Below are 19,689 nucleotides of genomic sequence, written 5' to 3' on the forward strand. Positions count from 1 at the left end.
GTGATACTTGTAGTAAATGGATTTATAAGTGTTTGTAATATATAAAAATTTAGATATATGTAAAATAGAGCGGGTCAAATTGTATGGATGGATTTTTTTTTACCAGGAGTATAGCAAAAACATAATCTACAGATGATTCTATTGCTGAAGACACCGTAGCTGTAATTCCGGTTTCGATTCTCCGACTTTTGCAAAATTGATATTTTGCCATATGAATGTAGGGTTCTTCATAGCTTCTGATAGAATTATAGGAAAAATATCATATTGGGCTTACTTTAAAGGTATTTTAGTATTAATATCTACAGTGTTTTTGAATTTTAGTAGAGATATCAGGCTTAAATTATGAGAAATTAGCCTAAAATGAACTTTTAACTACTCTATTATCATTTTTTACAAATTTCTTATGGAATTTTTTTTCTTTACAGCTTTTTGTATTTAAATTTAAAATGGATGAACCAAATCCTTCTACATCTGAATCCACTTTATCACATATACTTGAACACGATATTATTGCATTTGGTTTATGAAGTGAATTAAATAATCTGAATATACCGTCTAGTCGTGACATTTTAAGATTTTTTTTTTTTTTAAGTTATGCTAAAATTCAAAGTAAAATGTTTTCGCATAAAAATTTAACTCCTCATGTAATTGATAAATTGGTTGCAATTTGGAATAAATTGAACATTCATACTGATAGACGTAGTATTCTAAGAAAACTAAATATTTTAATTGAAAAATATCACGAAAGCATTAAACACAGAAAAAAAGTTCAGGAACTTACAGCATTCGTACAATCAATCAATGAATTATTTTACATTGGAAAATGTAAATTCATGTTAAAAAGAACAGAATGATCATGGGTTTAATACCAAACCATTTAAAAGAATTTATGATGGACCAACATAATAATAGAAAATTCACAATATCTGAATATATGGATGACATTGTAGAAGAAACACCTACAACAATACCAACAATGCCAACAGTTAGTGATGATCCAACATACGAACCACTTGGAACAGATATGGAAACAGGTGAAGCACAAATTGCAAATGAAGCAGATGCAGAAGTATCTGTTGCAATGAAACAAGGACATTACACTCAACGATACGATGCTAAGAATTTTGCTATGATAGAGTTGTTTCATGTTTAGCAACAGCCCTTTTCGAAGATAAAAATTTTCGAGATGTTCGTGGTGAACTTGTCATAATGGATAAATCTAAAGTTGCAAGAGAAAAATTAAAGCTAGAGATGAAGTGCTTCGTAAAGGATACATAGATACCAACATAACTGCATTTTCTTTCGATGGCAGAAAAAATGATTCATTAACTAGAGAGAAAATTAAGGAGAAATTTCAAACAAATGTGGTAAAAAAACGTGAAGGTATTATGACTGTTGCAACAGAACGTCGTGAAAAACAACCACGAATAGAGAGCAAAAAAAAAGTTTAAAAATAATAACATAACATTACTTTTATTTTGAAAAATACGTAAAATGGTCAATTCTACGTAAAAAAATAATTTTTTAAATAAATTACATTAAAATTATAAAAATTGCGTTTGTTTGCTTATTACTTCAAAATATGTGACCCGGCCTATGAAAAGGTGGCTTATGACTCAAAAAAAAAAGAAAACTACTAAGAAACTGAAGAAATGCATTGTTTATCTTTAACAGCTGTTTGCCGCAATTTCCTTTTTAGTCATAAGCCACCTTTTCATAGGCCGGGTCACATAAAGGTTTTTTTTTTGTAATTTTTTTCTACTAAAACGAATTCGAAAAAAGAAAAACTGTCTGAATGAAGGTTGTTGGAAATGTTCTGAACTTATTTTAGCTGTAAAGAAAAAAATTTTCCATAAGAAATTTGTAAAAAATGATAATATAGTATTCAAAAGTTCATTTCTCATAATTTAAGCCTTATATCTCTACTAAAATTTATAAACACTATAGATATTAATACAGATTCTGAAATGTACGTAAAATATCTTTAAAGTAAGCACAATATTATATTTTTCCTATAATTCTAACTGAAGCTATGAAAATTTTTTTGGCCAAACCCTACGTCCATATGGCAAAATATCTATTTTGCAAAAGTTGGGGGCGCGAAATCGGACTTAGAGCTATGGTGTATTCAGCAATTTTTGTTAGAGTTGTCTGTAGATTACGTTTTTGCTATACTCCTGATGCAAAAAAAAATTTGACCCGCTCTAATATATAATTATGTTTATACTACTACCATTTGTTTTCATATAGCGCTTAAATATAATCGGTGTTCGAGATATTTGTTCGTGATTTTCTGTTGGTAAATTTTTCAACCGCAAAATGTTAAAATCAGACTGCTTGCAAGTCTTTTTTCGAGAAACTCAAATTTGTAAGAATTTCTGAGAAAAGGATTTTACTTATTTCAGAACAAACTGAACTGGTCAATGATAATATTAAATTTTCTAAAGTTGTTGCATGGGAAGTGATGCATTTTGTGTGCAGATGCATTTTTCGGAAAGAAAAGTCCTGCAGTGAAAACAACTATAAAAATGAGCGATTGCATCAGCTTTGTACCAACACATATGTACATACATACATACATGCATATATGCAGCCACTATTTCATCTGCATTGGGGCATTCGATTATTTCACACATTACAAGGGCATTTTTCGGTTTTCCAGATTATGTTTTAGAACCGGTTCCTTTTTTAGAACCTTTTAGAACCTGTTACTTTTTTGTTTCCGAGTACTTTAAAAACCTGGTACTTTTTAGAGCCGAGTAATTTATCATAAGTTGTTTTGTTTTCGAGTACTTTTGCGATCCGGATACTTCTTTATAACCGGGTACTTTTTCAGAACCGGGTTCGCTTTCAGATCTGGGTACTTTTTACGAATCGGGTAGCTTTAAGAGCCAGGAGCTTTGTCAGAACGCGACAGTTTTTTGCATAAGAGTACTTTTTTATAGCTGGGTGCTCTTGCGGATTTGGGTAATTTTTTAAAATCGCGTACTTTTTCAGAAGCGTGTTTTTTTCAGAACTTAGTACTTTTTAATGTCTGTGTACTTATTTGAAAACGGGTACTTTTTAGATACAAAAATAAAAAATAAGTACTTGACGGAATTTATCTATATTTTTCGGGTGTCCAGGAAATTTTTGAAACCCGGTCCTTTTTTGGAACTGGTTACTTTTTCATATCCGGGTACTTTTTTGAACCGGGTACTTCATAAGAAGTCGGTAGTCATTTCGATTCGGGTTCTTTTGCGATCCGCGTACTCTTTTATAATCGAATAATTTATCAACCCGCGATAGATTTTTGGATAGAAATACTTTTTTAAGAGGCGGGTACTTTTGCGGATCCGTGTACTTTTTTAATACTGCGTAATTTTTCAGTAACGCGTTTCTTTTCAGAACTGGATACTTTTTCATATCCGAGTACTTATTTAGAACGGGGTACTTTTTAGATATAAAAGTAAAAATTATTACTTTACGCGGTTTACCTCCTAGAGTATTTGGACCGAGGTACTCTTCCATTTGCGTCGTGCTCCTGTTTTCTTTCAAATTGGCAGGCGGCTGAATTTTAACTGAGATTTTTTCCTTGCATAAATACACTAGAGGGTTTTTCTTTGAAAAAAAATTTTTTTTATATTTTTGATGTTGCTTTGCCCAGGGCTTGCAGCCATGACATTCAGTGGTAAGCTTCTAACTCCTCTTCCAAATGAGTCACAAGCACACACCCAAACAAACAACCAACGCGTATAGAAAAAAAAAAACGTGAAGGTGTTATGGCTGTTACAGCAGAAAGTCGTGAAAAACAAACGCGAATGGAGAGCAAAAAAGATTTTAAAAAATAATAACATAACATTACTTTTATTTTGAAAAATACGTTAAAATGCTCAATTCTAAGTAAAACAAGTAAGGAAGGCTAAGTTCGGGTGTAACCGAACAATACATACTCAGTTGAGAGCTGTGGAGACAAAGTAAGGGAAAATCACCATGTTGTAAAAAGAACCTAGGGTAACCCTGGAATGTGTTTGTTAATGATAATTTTAAAAGGGAGTGGGCCTAAGTTCTATAGGTGGACGCCTTTTCGAGATATCGCCATAAAGGTGGACCAGGGGTGACACTAGAATTTATTTTGTACGATATGGGTATCAAATGAAAGGTGTTAATGGGTATTTTAAGAGGGCGTGGGCCTTAGTTCTATATGTGGACGCCTTTTAAAGAAATCGCTATAAAGGTGGACCAGGGGTGACTCTAGAATGCGTTTGTACAATATGGGTATCAAATGAAAGGTGTTAATGAATTTTAAAAGGGCGTGGGCCTTAGTTCTATAGGTGGACGCCTTTTCGAGATATCGCCATAAAGGTGGACCAGGGGTGACTCTAGAATTTGTTTGTACGATATTGGTATTAAATGAAAGGTGTTAATGAGTATTTTAAAACGGAGTGGGCCTTGGTTCTATAGGTGGACGCCTTTTCGGAATATCGTTATAAAAGTGGAACAGGGTTGACTCTAGAATGCGTTTGTACAATATAGGTATCAAACGAAAGGCGTTAATAAGTGTTTTAAAAGGGAGTGGGCCTTAGTTCTATGGGTGGACGCCTTTTCGGGATATCGCCATAAACGTGGACCAGGGGTGACTCTAGAATGCGTTTGTACAATATGGGTATCAAATGAAAGGTGTTAATGAGTATTTTAAAAGGGCGTGGGCCTTAGTTCTATAGGTGGACGCCTTTTCGAGATATCGCCATAAAGGTGGACCAGGGGTGACTCTAGAATTTGTTTGTACGATATGGGTATCAAATGAAAGGTGTTAATGAGTATTTTAAAAGGGCGTGGGCCTTAGTTCTATAGGTCGACGCCTTTTCAAGTTATCGCCATAAAGGTGGACCAGGGGTGACTCCAGAATTTGTTTGTACGATATGAGTATCAAATGAAAGGTGTTAATGAGTATTTTAAAAGGGAGTGGGCCTTAGTTCTATATGTGGATGCGTTTTCGAGATATCGCCATAAAGGTGGGCCAGGGGTGACTCTAGAATTTTTTTGTACGATATGGGTATCAAATTAAAGGTGTTAATGAGTATTATAAAAAGGAGTGGGCCTTAGTTATATATGTGGACGCCTTTTCGAGATATCGCCATAAACGTGGACCAGGGGTGACTCTAGAATGTGTTTGTACGATATGGGTATCAAATTAAAGGTATTAATGAGGGTTTTAAAAGGGAGTGACCCTTAGTTGTATATGTGAAGGCGTTTTCGAGATATCGACCAAAATGTGGACCACGGTGATCCAGAACATCATCTGCCGGGTACCGCTAATTTATTTATATATGTAATACCACGAACAGTATTCCTTCCAAGATTCCAAGGGCTTTTGATTTCGCCTTGCAAAACTTTTTTATTTTGTTCTACTTAATATGGTAGGTGTCACACCCATTTTATCAATTTTTTTCTAAAGTTATTGCCCCTATTACCGTTTACAACTCAACTCTGGTTGGGTTGAAATTTCGCAATTTGGTATTACAGATTACAACTCAACCTGTCAAAAAAAAATTTCGGTTGAGTTGTCTAGCCTTACAACTTTTTGTGGCATTGCCGTTTACAACCTTGTGTTGGTGTAGTTGTCAAAGACGTCAAAATCTTACAACTGCTTACTAGCAGTTGTCTCATACAATTTTGCAGTTGTTTTGAAAAAATGTTACGTTTTAGAAGACGGTTCACCACCTAATTTTTAACAAAAATTTTCAAGGTCAAAAGACACGTTTCGACCTCCGATTTAAGAATCCGAAAACAAAAATTGTAATTCTTTACGACAGCATGACACTGCTAATACGCGTCCAAAAATATCGAGAGAGGTTCCAAAAGACGCGTATTAATCTCGAGAACCGAAGGCGGAAAATAAACATTTTATCTCTGTCCGGAGATATTTTCAGTTGAAGCTGGCGATTTTCATGTGGTTGTTGTAATGTTGTTGTCTTTTTTCGGTTTGTGTTTAATATCTTTTTAACGAGTTAAAATTTGTATTTTCCGCCTTCGGATTATTAATACTGATGTCAAGACGCGTCGTTTAATACCTCTCTCGATATTTTTGGACACGTATTAGCAGTGTCATGCTGTCGTAAAGAATTACCACAAACATTAATTCTAATAAAATCTAATTTCATGTGGTTGTTGTATTTTGCCAGATTTTTTGTATACAGCAATGCAGAAAGGTGTTGGACGCAACCAGGATTATTTTTACGAATCGCGGCCAAAGGCTGCCAACGCAGAAAGATGTTCTTTGCAAAAAAACTGTGGACCGGGCCTCATATTTCGGACCCTCTCGGGCCATTTTGTGGGTCTTTGTAAATATCTTTCGAAAGAAATAAAATTATTAATTTTCGCTTTCGAATCCTAAAAACGGAGATGGAAACCCGTCTTTTGATACCACCTTTGATAAGAGTTAGATGGTGCACGGGCTTATAAAACGTTACCAAAAAAAACAAAAAATTTAAGGCCGGTAGTTAAACCTTTTTTAATCAAACAATAATAAACAATTTTGTACACATTTCTAGAAAAACCAACGTTTAAACGAATTACATTGAATAACTTTTTGACTTTATTGATATTCCATAGTTGGACGAGGCTGGTCGCAGTTTGGATGCAGCCAAAATAGGTGAAATTATGCGAGTCCCATTGATACTAATCACTACTCCTGGGAATCCTATTTGAGTAAAATACAGTTTTTTCTGTTAGGGTTTTAATCTACTTCGCACAAATACGCTTCTCAATTATATCTAATACCAGTCCAACACCAAAATCATTTCCACAGCATATTTGATAGCTGCCGTCAGCAAGGAATCGGAGTGTGGCGCATAATTTTAAAATACGAACGCGTATGCGGAAATGGTTCTTAATTTTGTTTAGTACTGAGTAAAATGCTTCCTTTCCAATCTGCAAAATAACTTCATATGAAGCTCATTATTTGTCACTTAAACATTTTCTTACTTGGTGCTTGGTAGTTCCAAGGGATTGGAATGATCACGCAAATGTTTCCGTATTCGCGACATGTCAATCACCAACATTTTCGCCAGTTTAAAATAGATTTCATATAACATTAATAAAAAAATCACATTTGAAAATGCTTAAATTTCTGCCACAAATTGATCAGCTGTTCATTTATCTGTCAAATCATCACTTTCTTAGCTTGGCAGCACCAATTCAACTTCAACTGAAATAAGTTGTAATTCGTAATACCAAACAGGAGTTGAGTTGTCTGAAAGTTGAGTTGTTTTAATTACAACCCAACCAAGTTGAGTTGTGTACCGTAATAGGCCCTTATATTTTGCGTCAATAGACCAATACAATTACCATGTTTCATCCCTTTTTTCGTATTTGGAATATAATTATGGCATTTTTTTCATTTTTCGTAATTTTCGATATCGAAAAAGTGGGCGTGGTCATAGTCGGATTTCGGCCATTTTACACCAATACAAAGTGAGTTCAGATAAGTACGTGAACTGAGTTTAGTAAAGATACATCGATTTTTGCTCAAGTTATCGTGTTAACGGCCGAGCGGAAGGAGAGACGGTCGACTGTGTATAAAAACTGGGCGTGGCTTCAAACGATTTCGCCCTTTTTCACAGAAAACAGTTATCGTCCTAGAATCTAAGCCACTACCAAATTTCACAACGATTGGTAAATTTTTGTTCGACTTATGGCATTAAAAGTATCCTAGAGAAATTAAATGAAAAAGGGCGGAGCCACGCCCATTTTGAAATTTTCTTTTATTTTTGTATTTTGTTGCAGCATATCATTACTGGAGTTGAATGTTGACATAATTTACTTATATACTGTAAAGATATTAACTTTTCTTTTAAAATTTGAATTAAAAAAAATTTTTTTAAAAAGGGGGCGTTGTCGTTCTCGGATTTTGCTAATTTTTATTAAGCAGACATATAGTAATAAGAGTAACGTTCCTGCCAAATTTCATCATATCTTCAACGACTGCCAAATTACAGCTTGCAAAACTTCTAAATTACCTTCTTTTAAAAGTGGGCGGTGCCACGCCCATTGCCCAAAATTTTACTAGTTTTCTATTATGCGTCAAAAGTTTAACTCACCTACCAAGTTTCATCGCTTAATCCGTATTTGGTAATGAATTATCGCACTTTTTCGATTTTCGAAATTTTCGATATCGAAAAAGTGGGCGTGGTTATTGTCCGATATTGTTCATTTTAAATAGCGATCTGAGATGAGTGCCCAGGAACCTACATACCAAATTTCATCAAGATATCTCAAAATTTACTCAAGTTATCGTGTTAACGGACAGACGGACGGACATGGCTCAATCGAATTTTTTTTTGATACTGATGATTTTGATATATGGAAGTCTCGATTCCTTTATACCTGTACAACCAACCGTTATCCAATCAAAGTTAATATACTCTGTGAGCTCTGCTCAACTGTGTATAAAAATAATAATTTTTCAAATAAATTACATTAAAATTACAAAAATTGTGTTTTTTGCTTATTACTTGAAAATATAGGTCTTTTTTAATTTTTTTCTACTAAAACCAATTCGAAAAAAGAAAGACTGTCTGAATGAAAGTTGTTGGAAATGTTCTGAACTTAATTTAGCTGTAAAGAAAAAAAATTTCCACAAGAAATTTGTTAAAAATGCTAATATAGTAGTTAAAAGGGCATTTTAGGCTAATTTCCCATAAATTACGCCTGATATCTCTACTAAAATTCAAAAACACTATAGATATTAATACAGATTCTGAAATATACGTAAAATACCTTTAAAGTAAGCCCAATATGATATTTTTCTTATTACTCTATCAGAAGCTATGAAGATTTTTTGGCCAAACCCTACATTCATATGGCAAAATGTCTACTTTGCAAACGGCGGGGACTCGAAATTGGACTTAGAGCTATGTTGTCCTCAGCAATTCACAATGCGCAAATCTTGGAAAAAAACCCGTGAAAATAGAATCGACACACATCACCTCTTCGTCGACTTTAAAGCCGCCTTCGACAGCACGAAAAGGAGTTGCCAATATGCCGCTATCTCTGAATTTGGTTTCCCCGCAAAACTTATACGGCTGTGCAAAATGACGTTGAGCAACACCATCAGCTCAGTCAGAATTGGGAAGAACCTCTCCGAGCCGTTCGAAGCTAAACAAGGTTTCAGACAGGGTGACCCCCTATGTGCGATTTCTTTAATTTGATGCTGGAGAAAATTATACTAACTGCAGAACTTAACCGCGCTGGAACAATATTCTATAAAAGCGTGCAATTACTGGCATATGTTGATGACATTGATATCATCGGCCTAAACACCCGCGCTGTTAGTTATGCTTACTCCAAACTGGAAAAAGAAGCGGTAAAGATGGGTTTGATGGCGAATGACGACAAAACAAAGTACCTGCAGTCATCGAGCAAAGAGTCAGCGCATACGCGCCTTGGCAACCGCGCTACTGTTGGCAGCGATAGTTCCGAAATAGTAAAATACTTCGTTTATTTGGTAACCAGCATCAACACTAGCAACAACATCAGCACTGAAATCCAGCGAAGAATCAATCTTGCCAATAAATGCTACTTTGGACTAAGTAGGCAATTGAAAAGTAAAGTTCTTTCTCAGTCCTCTTTAAGTCACTTATCGTACCCGTTCTGCTATATGCGGCAGAAGCATGGACAACAGCAGACGAAGCGGTTTTGGGAGTGTTCGAGACAAAAGTTCTTGGAAAGATTTATGGACCTCTATGCGTTGGCGATGGCGAGTACCGAAGAAGATTTAATGATGAGCTGTACGAGCTATACGCAGACATCAACATAGTCCAGCGAATTAAAACGCAGCGGCTGCGCTGGCTAGGCCATATTATGCGAATGAAAAATGATGCTCCGGCCAAGAAAGTGTTTCTATCGGAACCCGCCTATGGAAGCAGAGGTAGAGGGCGGCCCCCACTCCGTTGGAAGTACCAGGTGGAAAACGATTTAAACTCCCTTGGTGTGACCAATTGGCGCCGGTTGGCGAAGCGAAGGAGCGGCGCGACTTGTTGGACGGCCATAACCGTTTATACGGTTAAGCGCCAATTAAGTAAGTAAGTAAGTCTTCAGCAATTTTTCTTAGAATCATCTGTAGATTATGTTTTTGCTATACTGATGGAAAAAAATCCATCCATACAATTTGACCCGCTCGAATGTACATACATATATGTATATAAGCTGTAAATGTCTCCAACTGCTTTGAATTTGATGCAAAAAAACAGTCGTTGTTTGCCCGCATCGCGCAAAGAAGACACATTCCTTTACATATTAGTTTTTTGCTTTTCTTAAACATCTTTTCGATGTCTTTTTTTTATTAGTTTTTTTTTTTGCACTAATTTAAGTACGGTAATGTCAAGTTGTAGCGCCGCTACAATCACAACCAACGCTAGGGCCAAGCAGTTGAGGCATGTCTTTCTTAGCCTTTAAATAAGCACATAGCTTTCTAAGTATGTGTGAGTGCGCGTATGTTAAACAACAAGCGGATGTTCTAATTTTGCTGGTTGACGCCTGTGTTTGTCGTTGCTGTTGTTGCTGCAACCATTGCTGTAACCGTGATTGCTGTTGCTACCATCATGCCACCATGAGATTGTAAGCACATTTGCTTTTTCTTTGTTTTTTAAATATTTGTTGCACTTTCGCATGTCTCACATGCATCACACTTGACAAATTCACAAATACATACATACGTACATATACATCTACATAAGTAGATAGCAGCTGATCAGAACAGATGGTAGAACCTAAATACAAGACGCAAATGTGTACGTGTACTTAAGAAAATGGTGACAAATAAGTTTTGTATGTATGTCTTGTATGTATACATGTGTAATGGTATTTGTAGTTGCAGTCACTTCCGCTTGTCACTTGTTCTCAAATATCTCACAATAAGAACAACAACAACAACAACAAAATTGATAATTTTGTATCACAAAAAGAGCTATTATATCAATGAAGCTTTACGCTCAAGTTAGAGAATGTTGACTATTGAGAAACACGAACGGCACACACGTGCGCCTTTTAATTAGTAACTCAGCAGATGTTTTTAACAAGCAATGGTAGCTAAAATACAAAAACAAGAGAAAACAATTTAAATGCAAACTTTCCAAAAAATAAGCTAAAAAGTGAAAAATACTTGTGGTTTCTGCTAATTTAGTATAGAAATAAATTGAAAGAAACTTTTAAAGTTTTTTCATGATCACTGTGCTCTGCGTTCGAAATACTCACATAAATGAGCTTCGGCAATAGAATGTAAGCACAGGCATCGTATAGGACTACTTTGTTTCGGTAGTGACCACGACAACTATATAGTACCCGACATGTCCAGTCTATCATTATAGGAGTGCATTGGGAGATACGATGGTGTGGATAAGGCATCAGGTTATCTGTCCTCAACTACTACAACGGTTACGTTAATAAGCAGGAGCCACGATATGGTGTCGATCTCCCGTCGCGCCACGATTATCATTAAAACTTCTCACGCACTGTCACCCGTCCCATGCTTACTCTAAGTAGTAAAGGATAAGTCAATACTAATAAAATTCGCATCGCTTCTGCTGTAAGTACTGAAAATTAGCAACACTTGTGTTATATGTTCAAGTTTTGGTAGAGGTGTTTGCTATAAAAAACACTATAATGGGATTCGCTTAGTGTTTCGTTTCCAGTAGCAGAGACAAAGGCCTTTCTCCATTTTCAGCACTGATACACGAAGTGATTCGGAACTGCTCGCGAAGTTCGATTCGAAGTGGCTTATCTATACTACTGAGAAAACTCCCTCCCTCGCCGTGTGATTGCCTTGATTCTGATCATTGTGTGATGCTCGTTCGGCCGTGTAAACGACTCTACTTATTCGCGCAGTATCTTACTCATCACGAACCGCGCCCCAGCTGACGACTGTCTCGTTCTTTACGACGTTAAATTTGAATTGATTTAACTATGTGTATATGTGCGTTAGGCATCGCTGGCGAGGTCATGTTATGAATAGATAATAACGGAGATTTAGACGGCCGTAAAGATCTATAAAATTCCAAAGTCCACTGATTCAATATCATATCCATTATCCACGGTGCTTGAAGGTGATGGACAAGTGCTCCTATAAACTCTCTAAGGGAGTGTCAATGGTTTTCACTTCTTGCTTATAGCAATAAACAAGTTATTGCCGCGAAACATGACTTTTGATGACATCAAAACTCATGAACCATCTCATTTACCCCTTTGTTATGACGCCCACGCACCCAAATCAGAGTAACGCTAAGGAATCCGCCAGATTCACTGACCAACCACTCTTGAAGTTATGTTATCATTGCAAACTCTAGGCGGTGAACAGATATACTGATGGACGCCACTTGTCTTTGAACTCTGCTTTAATTCAGGAATTATGGAGAAGCAAGATTGGTTCCTCTATTGATGCCAGCCAATAAAAAAAAAAAATAAGAGTAAGCGAGAAGCTTCACTGTGTGTTTCTCGACTTATAGACTTTTACACTTCATACACAATATACACTTAGTACACTTAATACAAGACAATGGTACTATCTCCCTAGGGACAGCAAGACATCTAAGATGATCAGGTTTCCATATGTAGTTTCTGTGAAGGTCATAGTTAAACTTATATTTAGGACTCTTTTCGAAAAAATTATATTTAGGAGTCAAAATGAAGATGGAGAAGGTGAGGATAATAATAAGGATAGGGATAGGAATAAGGATAAGGATAACGAAAAGGATGAGGATAAGTATAAGGATAAGAATATGGATAAGGATCATTATAAGATGGATGCTGATGAAGATAAGGATAGCAATAAGGAAAATATAAGGATAAGGATAAAGATAAGAAAAAGGATAAGCATAACGATAAGAGTAGGGATAAGGATAATGATGAATATGAAGGTAAAATTCAAATCAGAGGGAGTGACAAGAAGAGGTGCATAGGGGTAGAGGGGGAGAGAAACAAAAGGGAGTCGAAGAGGAGAACACGATGTTTTAAAGAGCAAAAAGTGTAAAGTACATCGAAGGGCGAGCAGAACAACGTCCGTCAGTTCTGCTACTATAATAAAGTATTTCTGCCAAATTGATATAGATCAAGTAGGGATTCTTCAGAAAACTCTTTTAAAACACTTTTCCATTATGAAGCTTCCATGGCAGAAGTTTTAAAAATAAAATTAAAAAAATCAAGATATAATGTCGCATATTTAGCACTTAAGTGGCAGAAGTCCAAACACAAGTTGTAAACCGTAGTTGTGTATTCGTATACACATTAAGGTGGGTCGATTGATTAACCGATATCGCGCCATCGATTTTTCGATAGGATTTGGGCTCAGGAAAAAAGTTCCACTACGCATACCCAAAAAAATAAGTCTGCGAAGTTTCTTTTTTTTTTTTGAATTTTTTTCGACTTTGATTTTTAAGGTTTTTTTCATGACCTACTAAAAAAATTTTCATGAGTTAATCGGGGATTGCCCGTATTGGTTTAAATGTATGAAAACATTTATTTGAAGCAATTTTTAATTTTATAATTTATTTAATAATTTGGTAAAAATTTAAGCAACGTGACATCAGGACGGACAAGGCGACAGCTGTTTCTATTATACCTTGTAAATCTCTTCAAAGTCTTCTCTCCCTAGAGTGGGATTTGAACCCGCACTCCTACGATGGTTGAAGTGTTACAAACACATTCAGCCACGTCACGTCTTACTTGTAATAAATTATAAAATTAAAAATTGCTTCAAATAAATGTTTTCATACATTTAAAGCATTACGGGCAATCCCCGATTAACTCATACAAATAGACAACATTGGTTAACTCGTTGTAGTTCTATAAATAGAACAAAAAACAGCAACAATACGAAGTTTCTCTGAAACCGCCTTACCAACAAGCATTACTTTAACACATAATTACATACGAAATATGTAGTGTATAAAAGAATAAAATATGCAAAGAAGGCAATTGGGAAAACTTTACAACAACTAAGGCATGACGTTGCTGAATGCGCTTGTAACACTTCAACCATCGTAGGAGTGCGGGTTCTCCTGGGTCACTCCCAGGAGGAAAGGCTTTGAAAAGATTTACAAGGTATAATAGAAACAGCTGTCGTCTTGTCCGTTCTGATGTCACGTTGTTTAAATTTTTCCCAAATCTAAAATATAAAAATAAGTCGGGTTTTCCTTCCTGACGCTATAACTCCATAACGCACGAACCGATTTCCACGGTTTTGCATTCGTTGGAAAGGTCTCGGGTTTCGTGAGGTTTATAGCAAGGAAAATTCGGGATCGACGCACAGGGTCTCGAGATGTAGGCCAGAACGTGGACCCGGGTACCCCTAGAATGTGTTTATAGAATATGGATAACAAATGAAAGCTGTTGATGAGTGCTTTAGTAGAGGGTAATTTTCATACCCCTGGGTGACTAGGGTATCGAGATATAGGCCAAAACGTGGTTTTTACATTATGGGTATCAAATTGAAGCTGTTGATGAGTGCTTTAGTACATGGTAGTTTCCATACCTATTGGTGACTAGGGTCTCGAAATATAGGCCAAAGGTGGACCCGGATACACCTAGAATGTGTGTTTACATTATGGGTATAAAATTGAAGCTGTTGATGTGTAAGTAAGTTGTACACCGCTGCGTGACTAGGGTCTCGAGATATAGGCCAAAACATGGACCCGGATACCCCTAGAATGTGTGTATTATGGATATCAAATGAAAGCTGTTGCTAGTCGCATCAACCTGGCAAAACTGATAAATATGCACGCGAAGCCGAAATAAAGACATGAATTAATAATAATACCCACATACCTATTTACATACGTCCTATACGATTTGCCTGAAATTTGGTATATAAATTTGCCTATATTAGTATTTACGATGCTTTTTTCCGGGAAGTAGACTGAGACTGAGACTGAGACTCGGAGTGGGACTGGAACAAAATACATACCACCCTCTGGGCTGGCTATAATATATGAAGAAGAATGAGAAAAACTTGAGAGAAGAGAAAAGAGAGAAGGAGACTGAGAAAGAGATAGAATGAGACGAAAATGGAGATAGATGCAGCGAAAAATACGGAGGGAGGAGCGAATACACAGATTAGGAAAAAGTGTAGAGGGGCGACGGCAGAGTTTGACCGAAAAGGCTTATTAAAATGTATGAAGATAGACAAAATTTAGGGTGTGCCGGGTCTGCTAGTTATTAAATAAATTTAAAATAATTTCATTTGATTGTAAAATTTTCATATGAAAATTTTTTAAGTAGATCATGGAAAAAACCTTATAAATCCAAGTAGAAAAAAGTAAAAAAAAAAAAACAAATTTGGCAGGCCCGAAAATAATTTTTTTGGGTATGCGTAGTGGAACTTTTTTTCCTGAGCCCAAATCCTATCGAAAAATCCATGGCGTGATATCGGTTAACTTTCGTCCATACAGATCGACCCACCCTAATACACATACTCTAAATAGGTGCTTAAAAGTGAAAAGCTCTTAGCAGGACATTACCCATAGAAATTATAGGCTTACTTAGCAAGCGTCCCCGAAAAAATATGCCAAAAACTTTTCTCAAATAATTAAAAATAATTCAATTCATTAAAATCGTAACATTCCCTTCTTATCTTGCAAGTGTAACAATGTGTTCTTTTTCCAGCACTATGCACCTTAATTTACGCTACAATTAATATAAAAAAAAAACTATACTTTTGTTTGTGTGCTTATGTGCGGGTCTGTGAGTATTTATGAAATTCTTTAGAATTACTTGCTGGTGTTACAATCTAAATATTTTTCACGCATTTGTGTGTTGAGTATTGTTTGAGGTTGATGGCGGCTGCGGCGACGGTGACGGTGACATTGACGGCGTTTTGTCTACTTAAAGTGCACACTTTACTGCCATACAAATGACACACTTGCTGTTATTGTGATCGTTGTAACATTTTTATATGAGTTTTAAAGTTACTACTGTAGCAATATTTTTATATGCATTTACGAATGTACACATGTATGTATGTATGTGTGTGTATTCATTTTGTATATTGTTATCATTGCCATGTGCTGGCTGATGTTGGCATGTCCTTGAAACCAACGCAACGCAACGCAACACAAAAGCAAGTGCATATAGAATAGTAAGTAAATTGAAAAAATAAAAATATATAAAAAAACACAAAAACAAATTTGTATGTACATACATATGTATTTATGCACGTACATATAAATGTATATGAAATATAAATAAAAGTGTATGAAAAGCAAAATTCAAGTCAGCAAGAATATGCCGGCATCCATAAACGTCATTTTAATTACGAAAGCGCGTTGACAGCTATAAAAGCCATATAGTGAAATATTGAAAAAAAAAAATGTGTTGTATATATTCATATTTTTTAAGCACGCACACATATAGAATGAGCCATTTGCTTAAATACAGGGGCAGTAATTTAAAAGGATATATGGGGAAATCCGCCAAACTTTGGTTTTTTTGGAGAAAACAAATGGTATCACGCAAATATCTTTTTGTTAGGAACATAGAGGGGTAAATTGGCGCTATAGTGCATCGTCGTTACTCGTCCTACATAATTCCTCAAAAAGATATAGTCAAAAGATCGAGCAAAATATATATAAATTGAGGTCGCAATGTTACATATACATTTATTTCAACTCTTCTATACCGATTATATCGAAACTTTAACAAAATATGGAGATATATGCAGCTGTTAGCTATGTAAAATTTTTTTCATACACGAGACCCGGTTTTGTAGATATCGGTAAAAATATAAAACCGAATAACCGCCAAATATTTTTTACAGCAAAGTTTGCAACACATTTATTTTAACACCTTTCTACTGATTCTTTTGAAACTTTAAAAACATATAGATATGTGAACGAAGTATGTTTAGGTAAAAAAGTTTTAATACCCGAGATCCGGGGTTTTTACTTATTTAAACACTTCTTAACCGATTGTGTTGAAATTTTATCAGGATATACACACCTATATGGGGTATATTTAGGTAAAATTTTGTTGATACCCGAAACCCGGTTTTAGAGATATCGGCAAAAATATGAAACCGGGTAACCGTCAAATATTTCATACCCGTTTGTTAATTTTTTCTCTACACCACAGTGACATACCATCAATAGCCCCTTCTTGGAATATTCACTCAAGGAAAGTTATTGATGTTTGTACATGGGGCAAATATACGAAATTTTCGCCAAAAATTGGCAATCGTCAAAAAGTGTAGACATTTTTTTTTTTAATTTTTGTACCAAATGTGTGTTTCTTTTCATTTACTTTTAAATAAAACCTGGTTGAAAAAAAAAAAACAAAAATGTCTACTCTTTTTGACGATTGCCAATTTTTGTCGGAAATTTCGTATATTTGCCCCATGTACAAACATCAATAACTTTCCTTGCATGAATATTCCAAGATGAGGCAATTGATGGTATACTACTGTGGTGTAGAGAAAAAATTAACAAACGGGTATGAAGTGATAAAAGTAAAATTGTAGTTGTGCCTACAAAAAAACATGCTCCTGAAAGAAATTTACGCAACCAAGTGCTTCATCGAATTTGAAGCCCCAGGTATTTTTAGTCCCTGATAGGCTATTATCGTGCATAATACAAATTTCAATACTCAGTTGCCTCAAAAAGCTATAAGCAAAAAACTGTTAATATTGAAAATGAAAAAAAGAGTATCGCTACTTTGATTGATGATAGTTTTGAGTATTGGAGGGGCACATTAATTTTGCTCATACTTTTAGAATCTTCGTCTCAAAAACAACATTCAATTTAAATTACATAGCGTTTCAGCGATGCCTCAAACTTTTATCGAAAAAATTAAAAAAAGAAAATCAAGGGTATCGCTTGAAAAAGTGTAAAAATCGACGTTTTTTACGTTTCGAAGTTCTGCAAAAACTTACTAACAAATTTCTTGATTTTTAAAATCATCAGATCGGATAGTCAAAAGGTCAAACTTAATATCCTTGTACTTTTTTCTGGCCTTAAGTTTTTTGCCCGTGTGTAAAACCCGAGTATCCAAAAAAGTTAAAGTTTTTGGGATGTGCGCTTATATCTCTTTACCTTTTCAACTTATTTTTCTAAAAAGATTCATTTACCATAAACAAATAGTTTTGGACTTTTTGAGAAAAGCGAATAATATCGGCGACTTACTGTAAGTTTCCAACAGCTGTACAGCGAATAGCAACTCTGAGAGTAAGCTTCGCTTAGAACCACCTCTACAAGTGATTAGCGAAACAATCCCCATCGACCTTTTTGCGCTGGAAAAGAGAAGGTTATGTGAACAAAAAAGTAGACGAATCAAGAGCGCATGAAAGTCGTTACCAAAAAGAAAAAGGAAAAAGTGTGTAAGGTTGTGACAAGAACGTTAGGAAAATAAACAACAAGGCAGATGGACAGCGAATAAAATAACAAATGCCGAAGCATGGATGACCCAAACTTTTGCCGTGCTAAATTTCAACATTACCCAAATAGTCTTCGGGCACGGGTACTTAACACAATATTTCCACAGGATAAAAAAACCGAATATCCTAAATGCGTTTATGGTGATGCAGATGAGGACGATGCAGAACATACTTACTTTAAATGCTTCCGATGGAACCAAAACCGACAAATGCTCGAGGAAAGAGTGGATCAAATCAGTGTCGTAACAGCAAAAGGTCTGGGCAGGCCAGAAGAGTGGCAACAAATCAGTAATTTTAACAGAATGCTCTTAAAACGAGAAATATGGAACGCCACCCTGAAGTTATGCGAAAAGGGTCTTGGCGCGGTCGACGCCGTTTATCCGTGGACTAAAAACAATACCATTTGGAAGCGTCGACCGCCCCAGTACCCTTTTCGCATAATTTCAGGGTGGCGTTCCATCATTCTCGTTTTAAGAGACTTTTGTCACCGTGGAAAGCAATTATGGTGCAATAGGTATTTTCCACTCCAACCAACAAAAAGAAGTTGTTATCGCCTATCATTGTTATTGGTTTCCAATCGGCTTGTTATCGACGGGTTATTGTGATGTAATCGATCTTATATTGATATCAGTGTCTGTTGGATAACAAACGGTGAAAAATCGATAGCTCGTCGATAATAAAATGGCAACACTCCGAAAAGAACTATATAGCAAACCGATGAGAAGTGGGTGTCTTTTCGATAAATAATCGATAATTTTCGATAATGCGTCTATAAATGTGGGGCAACAAATCTATATTCTTCCACTGTCTAATCGATAACACGCCGATATAAATTTGGTAACACTCCAATAAAAAATCGATGGCAAATCGATAATCTTTTGATATCTCTCTTTTCGATAAATGATCGATAATTTTCCTATAATCATTCGGTAATTTTGGGATAACAGATAGATAACAACTCGAAAGCTTTTTGATAACAAATCGATATTTTTGCGATAAGAAATCGATTACACGCCGATAAAATTGATGAATTTGGGATAAAAAACGATGGTTTTCGATAACTTTTATATAACAAATCGATGGCACGACAATAACAAAATGGTAACACTCCAATAAAAAGTCAATACATCCTCGATAGCTTTTTTGGTAAAAAATACTATAAATTTTCAATAACAACCGACAGCATATCAAAAAAAATCGGTAGCTCAAAGATTTGTTATCGAAATCAAATTTATAACACTTCGAACACAAATCGATAGCTCGTCTATACCTCTTCGAAAACACACCTAAAA

General features: G+C 35.5%; 1 protein-coding gene and 1 long non-coding RNA gene across 2 annotated transcripts in view; both read right to left on the reverse strand.

Moving 5' to 3' along the window:
* Nckx30C (solute carrier family 24 member Nckx30C) overlaps positions 1-19,689 on the reverse strand; it is an 849,440-nt gene that overhangs the window by 443,950 nt on the left and 385,801 nt on the right. The gene's annotated exons all lie outside the window — the stretch shown is intronic.
* On the reverse strand, positions 6,475-7,299 carry LOC137241978 (uncharacterized). The gene is made up of 2 exons (XR_010950041.1): positions 6,967-7,299; positions 6,475-6,912 (listed from the first exon to the last, which is right to left on the reverse strand). It is a non-coding gene; the product is annotated as an uncharacterized lncRNA (long non-coding RNA).

This window comes from Eurosta solidaginis, chromosome 2 (assembly GCF_040869045.1).
Source record: "Eurosta solidaginis isolate ZX-2024a chromosome 2, ASM4086904v1, whole genome shotgun sequence".
Taxonomy (NCBI): Eukaryota; Metazoa; Arthropoda; class Insecta; order Diptera; family Tephritidae; genus Eurosta; species Eurosta solidaginis.